We start from the raw sequence: 7,547 nt of genomic DNA on the forward strand, positions 1-7,547 counted from the left end.
CTGCAGAGGGCAGTAGGTGAGGATGCTGCAGAGGGCAGTAGGTGTGGGTGCTGCAGAGGGCAGTAGGTGAGGATGCTGCAGAGGGCAGTAGGTGTGGGTGCTGCAGAGGGCAGTAGGTGTGGATGCTGCAGAGGGCAGTAGGTGAGGATGCTGCAGAGGACAGTAGGTGTGGGTGCTGCAGAGGGCAGTAGGTGTGGGTGCTGCAGACGGCAGTAGGTGAGGATGCTGCAGAGCGCAGTAGGTGTGGATGCTGCAGAGGACAGTACGTGTGGGTGCTGCAGAGGACAGTAGGTGAGGATGCTCCAGCATCAACAGAAAAGATGGAGAAAGTGAACACTTTCTTTGCTTTGTCTTTTTTATTGAAAAATAACTTTTTATAATGTACTTTGATTATGCTTTCTCTTTCCCCAACTTCTCCCAGCTCCTCCATATCTCCCATCCACCCAGTTTCATACCCTTTCTTTTTTGCTTCCTTTAGAAAACAAACAGGCAAAGGAAGAATAAATGAAAGAGGAAAACACAAGAAACACCCACGCACACATATACACAAAACAGAAAATCAGAAATCATAATACAACCAAAAACTGTAAGACAAAAACTTTTCAAGCAAAGACACAAAGCCTAAAAAAATACCCTTGAATTTGTCTTGTGCTATCTGGACACAAGGCATGTGATTAATATACCCTGTGAAACATTTTTGGGGAAAACTAGGTTTTCCTCTTCGAGTGATATCAATAGCAGATATCTTCCTGATCAGGAGTGGAAGCCTATGTCCAGTTCCCTCTCTCAGCTCTGGAACTTTATCCATTTTTGAACCTGTGTTGTCCCTGTTCATGCTGCTACAGTCTCTGTATGTTCAAATGTGCATCAGTCTTACTGTTTCTGGAAGACACTGGTTCCTTAGAGTCATCTATCCCCCTCTGATTCTTATAACGTTTCTCCTTCCCCTTTCCCATAGCTCTCAGAATTCTGAGAGAAGGGGCATTGATGAGTATGTCACATTTAGGAATGAGAGTTTTGAAGTCACTTGCTCTCTGCACATGGTCCAGTAGTGGCTCTCTGTGTTAGTTCCCATTTACTTCAAGAGGAAGCATCTCTAATGATGGCTGAGCAATGCACTAATCTATGGGTATAACAGAGTATCATTTAATTGCTGTGTTCCATGTTTCTTTAGCAGAACAACCGCATTTGGTTTTCTCCTAGTCCATGGCCTACCGATAGGTTTTCGGCCATCGAAGCAGTATCTGGCATGAATTCCATGTCATGGAGCAGGCCTTAAAACCCATCAGAGATTAGGTGGTTACTCTCATGGTATTTGTGCCTCTATTGCACCAGTGTATCTTGCATGCAGGTTACTCTTGTAGATCACAGGCAGCTTGTAGATAGCTAGGTAGTCGTTACCGTTCTCCTATGACAGTTACACATAGTACTTTCTAGTACCATAAACTCTAGTCGATAACAATGAAAGCTCTAGGAAGGCACCAGATCAACTTCTGTGTTCAGTAAAATATCTAGATGTTGTTTTCGGCAATAGGGCCTTACAATCAGTTTGTGCAGAGCAATTGATAGCCTTGGCAGTAGCTTGAGTTTCCATAGGGCCCATTTGGCCAACAATCCAACTACATATAACCGTATTCTGGCACTGGAGGTTTTATTTGCTGATGAAGAGTGTCTAGTCATAACACTGTCTACCTTGTTATTTGGTTATTCCATTTATATTTTTATATATGTCTACATTTTATTAAGTATTACAGTAGTTGGTTTCCATATGATCCTTCAAATAGCCCTGCATGTTAGTTCTCCCTTCTCATATTTGCTATGAAAAAATCATTAAATCTAAGAATTAGGAGGAGAAACTGGATTAAGGTTTTGTTCATTAGGACATAGTAGAAGAATGTACTGACTTGAAGTAAGCTTTCATGCATTTGATTGCAAATTGAAATCTAATTCTTTCCTGCCCTAAAGACAAGGAAAGCAACTGAGAAATAGACTTGATAACTATAATAAAGTAAACTCCTTTAAAGCTTTCCATATGCTAAAATGTGCTATAAATTAAAAACAAAGGTATATCTGATATTATGAGAAAGTACAACTTACCACCTTTATATAGCAGGCTCATTAATTTTTGTTTGTTTGTTTTACTTTGCTTGTTGGTGATGCCAGTGATCACACTAGAGCCTCACATAAAGGGTAGGCAATTGTTCTACCCCTGAGCTAGTGCTAGACTCATGACACACATTTCCTCCCCAGCCTTGGATGAATTCAGCACTCTGGCTCTGCATCCCTTACTCTGGAAACTATTCCCTGTCCTGATTCTATCAGTGGTAAGGGCTCCTTCGAGGGAGTAAGTCACTGTAAGAGAAGATATTCTCATCCAGATGAAAGCTGAGAAACACAGTGTATCTGTTACAGACCAGGCTTCTCTTCACTGACTCAACATTACAATCAAAGGAAGGAAATCTGGAAATTAAGTCTACCTGAGTATGAACCTGGAGGTTCCAGGGCAGATGCTTAGATGAGGGCTCCCTTCCACACAGATTCACAGTCAGTCAAGTGAAAACAACCAGCCACAGAGTTCCAAGGATATCTGTAAAATAAACTTCATTTGGAAGTTGTCCTGACCAGAGAGTCTCAGCTTTCATATTTCTGCTCCTCCAACCATGAGCTAAAAGGCTTGCGGGAATGAAACAGTCGAAAACTCAAACTCCCACCACTGCTTATCTCTAGAAGACTCTTAGGCAATGACTGTTAGGAAAATAGTTAACCAGAAGAGGGGAGGCTTGCAGACATAAACAGTGAAAGGAAGAGTCTTGGCTGAGTTACAGGCATAAGCCATTGTAGTTTAATTCTATGGGACTAGAGAAGCAGAATGTTAAGACTAAGGGCTCAAATCTCAATAGTCAAACTATCAAAATGCATACAAAGAGTCTGCCATGATATACATGCGAGAAGTAACTGAAGATCAAATGGAACTTTTCTCTGTGAATGTTTAAAGGTGGTTTAAAGTATAAAGTTCTCTTCCATAAATCTCATGGCTTTGATAAACCTAAATGAATTAATTCTGACTGTTGTTGAATTTCAGTAAGAATTAATTCTGACTGTCATTGACCTTCATTTCCTATTCAATTACAAATTACTTTTAGTAGAATAATAGAAGACACAGTTACAATAATTCACAATTATTTTTATATATTTACTATTCTTGATCTAAATTTAGCTAGCCTGCATAATTTCCTGTCTTGTTAAGTGTTTCAATGTTACTCATATCACAGATTCCATATCTAGAAAAGCACAAAGCTACAATTTAAACTTTAATATGCCTACTTAAGAGCTGACCACTAAAGTTTTCCACTTGCAATCCAGAAGAAGGGTATGAGAGTCTTGAGTCTGTCATTAGCCTTACACTCAGTGACTGCAATGATATCAGGTGAGAGTAACAGGAAGCAAACTTTTCGTAAGTGAGACACTGCCTCAACCTGATGCTTACCATAGGTTCACACATGGACTACTCATCTGAAGGATTTTGCAGAACTGAGATGCCAAATAGAGACTCTGAAAAAAAAAAAAAGTCAAGATGACTCTCCCCATCAATGGATTATGATATGCTTCATAGACATACTGGGAACAGTACCAAGTAGAGGATTTAGAAGAAGGTAATTGAGACTCCAGGGCCTCATTGTCTCATAAAGTGCCATCCCTCTGTTTAAAAATAAATACATAAATAAAAGAAAGTAAGCCTTTCCTATTTCATGTTGTTGGAGTTTCTGATTGCTAAACAAATTTGCAAGAGCTTTAAGAACTCAGTTTTTCCTGAAATAGTGGGCTACCCCCTCTCTCACAAGTGAAGGCTTCAAATTAATCCAACTAATGTCACCTTAAAAGTTTATGCTATTTCAGGGATGGGCAGTGGTGGCACAATCCTTCAATCTCAGCACTAGGGAGGCAGAGGCAGATGCAATCTCAGATGGATCTCTGAGTTCAAGGCCAGCCTGATCAAACAGAATGAGTCCCAGGACAGCCAGGACTACACAGAGAAACCCTGTCTCAAAAGAAACAAATAAACAAACAAAAACAAAATGTAATAGAAAAAAACAGAACAAAAAGACAAATAACGACAATAAAAACAAAAACAAAGTTTATATTATTTCTGCTAGTAAGGAAAAAGAGAACTCGGAAAAGTAGTATCACAGAAGGTTTTTCTCCTTCATACACACCACTTTACGTAGGCAACTCAAGTATGATTTAAGTATCACCCAAGACATTGGCCTAAATTCAGAGCCTGAAGAATAGCAAACAAAAGAGTAATTGATTCCCACGTAAACCCTAGCCAGATACTGACTCATCAAAGTTGTTCAAAAGACTTTACAGGAAATACATTTCTTGTATTTATTCCTACAAGATTGCAGAAACAATCAAGGAATCATTATCTGTGTATATATATTTATAAATGTCTGTAGTGTATAGTTTTTGCTACCCAGCTTTAAGCTCTGGGTGGACTTCACTACCAGCCCCAACCCAGATTCCCTTAGATCCACAGATAAAAACAACAACAACAACAATAACAACACACACACACACACACACAGAGAGAGAGAGAGAGAGAGAGAGAGAGAGAGAGAGAGAGAGAGAGAGGGAGAGAGCGTGAGAGAGGGAGAGAGAGAGAGAGAGAGAGAGAGAGAGAGAGAGAGAGAATCTTAAAATGGCTGGGCACTCCTAAACCTCCCCTGCCACCACAGGCATAATCTAAGAGTAGCCGTTGGCCACTCCAACCGAAAACTCACATGGCTGGTTGGCTTTTTTTCCTACAACTCCTGTCTTCTCCACCTTACCCCAGTTCTCCTGCATCTGCAGGGATGCAAAGTCCTGCCTATTCTGCTCAGCTTATTAGCCACTAGCATCTTTATTGATGGATCAAGCATCAATTAGAGAACAGGACCTTAGCATCAGAACCACCTCCTACAAAGATCTTCTTTCAAAAGTCATTTTTTTTTGAGGTTTAAAACTACCACCCAGCTATCAGTTTCCCTGGTTCAGTAACATGGGAACTACTATCAAGGAGCTAATAGGTATACAGAACCAAGCAGCCCTATGGGTGCCCCACCTTCCTTGAGAAGCAGAAGCATACAACCTATGAAGGAACATGTGGATACGCATCCCTAGAACACACCATAAAGTGATGTACTAGAACTCATTTTGTATATTAATCTGGCCTCAAATAGAGATCTGCCTGCCTCTGCCTCCCAAGAATGGGGATTAAAGGTGTGAACCACCACCACCCAGTGAAAACATCTTAAAATAACATGTCCACACATGTACATATGTGGAGCCTAGGCCCTTGTTATTCAACCATGAAAAAGATATGAATCTATCTAATATAGTATTCTTATAAATCCTCCTGCTCTCTCATGCCTAAAGATGCACTCTCTTTCATATATATTGACATATATATATATGTATATATATATATATATATCTCACAGATATATTTGTATATATATTATTTAACAATAATATCCATATATTTCATACAAATATTTATTAATGTCAACACATAGTTTATCCACACATTATATATAGTTTATATTTATATAGCTCCTCCTTGTGCTCTCACCAGACTTCCCAAACACATACCCCTTCTATCTTCATCCTCTTCTGTTTCCTCTTCTTCCTTCTCCTTCTTTATAACACACCGAGTCTATCTACTGCCACTTGCCAGAGCACAGACAACCTACCAGTGACAATACCCACAAAGAAGAACGGCTGCCTTTCTCTCTGCAGCCATCAGTTGCAAAAACCTCCTCATCTAGAACTTGAGCCTTATGATACCCTTCCCCTCCCTGCATCTGTGATGGAATTACTGACTGACATGATTTTATACAGGTCTTATTTAGGTGACCATAGCTGCTGCCAGAGTTTTATTTCTTTAGCACTGAGTTTAAAATGGAACATAAATCTCTTGAAAGTGAGAAATAATTTAACTATAGTTTTCAGACATTTTTATTAGAGTAGGATAAAAGACACCAAAGAAAAATTTTATTTAAACAAACAAACATGGTATAGGGGCTAGGGAGATGGCTCAGTTATTAGGAGCACTTGGCTACTCTGCCAGAGGATCCAGGGGCAGTTTCCAATATTTAAAATGGTCTGTAACTCCAGATTCAGAGGATTCAACACCCTCTTCTGGCCTCCACAGGTACCAGAAACACATGTACATAGACATACATGCAGGCAAAACAGCCAAACATGTAAAATAAAATAAGAATAAATTTTGTTTAAATACCAAAGACGTGAAAGACTGCCTTTAGATTGATCAGGGATTAAAACACAAAAGAAATCAAGGGTAGCTAGCAAGATAGCTCAGGGAGAAAGACACTTGCTGCCAAGCCTGATGACCTGCATTTGGACCCAGGCATGGAAGAGAGCCTTCTCCCTCAAGATGTCCTCTGACCTTCATTCTCTGGAGTAAATGTAATGTTTTTAAGGTACAGAGACACGGTTCAACTCTCTTGTGTCTAAAGGTGAACTGAACTTGACTGTATCTGGTAACTGTTAATCTGTAGAAAACAAGACCAGGCATGCCTTCAGACATACACCCAGAAACTTGAACATACTGTGGTGTTCAAGGGTTCCTTCTGGGTTTCAAACACAGATTCCTAAGGGTGGAGAATCTAGTCACCCCAAGATGACTAGATTGAGGAGAATGACTTACCAAACCAAACTCTTAGGAAGCACAGACACATCCCCAGTCAATGTTCCACAAGTCCTCAGATGAGTTAAAATGGCAACACTTTGCTGACCTTGGTATGTCCTTAATACATCAGCCTTGCTATTTTTTTTTTATTAAGGAAGATATTGCATGAACAAAAGTAGAAAAATCTTCATTAAAATAAAGCTATTGTTTTCATCTTGAACTCCTTGAGCCTACACTACTTCACTATGATGTGCTGTGCCAACAGGCAAAATGGTGGTCCACATTTCACAGATTGACTTGATTTTGAATTCTACTCCACACAATTTGAGACAGGTGGTAGACAGGGTATGGATGACTCGGAAGCCCTTCCAAGCAGCAGTATCCTGACATTTCTCTCTAATCCCTTTCATCCCTGTCTAATCCATGAAAGGACTTCTACTTGAAATCCTGGATATCCAAACTCTTTGCAAAGTTCAAAACACTGAAGACTTATTAGCTTCTTAGAACAGAGCCAAACCAGCCAGGTGAAGCACATTCTCTCTTCAGCACATGCTCCTTTAAGAAACCCTAACAACAATGGTTAATAGACCACCAAAAATCTCCCTGACCTTTAAACTTTCCTTTGAAAGAAAATATCACGTACTTGGAAAATAATGTCTCAAGTTCCGATACAATTTTATTTAAGAAAATAACATTTTTTGTTTGTCTTTACGTAAATAGTATTGTGGCTAATTAAGGGAGAAATTAGCTGCCAGGTTACATGAAAAGGCAAGACCTGTTTCCATGACATCTTTGCATTCATGGGAAACTAGCTGATGGTCTGCTGCCTGTGTGGTGTGCAGCTCAGCTTTGCCGA

At 39.8% G+C, this 7,547-nt stretch overlaps 1 long non-coding RNA gene across 1 annotated transcript in view; it reads right to left on the reverse strand.

Moving 5' to 3' along the window:
* LOC114614636 overlaps window positions 1–3,548 on the reverse strand; it is a 17,547-nt gene extending 13,999 nt beyond the window's left edge. Inside the window, exons 1-2 of the long non-coding RNA XR_003710367.1 lie at window positions 3,488–3,548; window positions 2,478–2,587 (exon numbers count right to left, since the gene is read on the reverse strand). This is a non-coding gene — a long non-coding RNA (uncharacterized LOC114614636). The remainder of the gene's footprint in view (window positions 1–2,477; window positions 2,588–3,487) is intronic.
* Window positions 3,549–7,547: the final 3,999 nt, after the last annotated feature.

Source organism: Grammomys surdaster, unplaced genomic scaffold (assembly GCF_004785775.1).
Source record: "Grammomys surdaster isolate TR1022 unplaced genomic scaffold, NIH_TR_1.0 126398, whole genome shotgun sequence".
NCBI classification, from domain to species: domain Eukaryota; kingdom Metazoa; phylum Chordata; class Mammalia; order Rodentia; family Muridae; genus Grammomys; species Grammomys surdaster.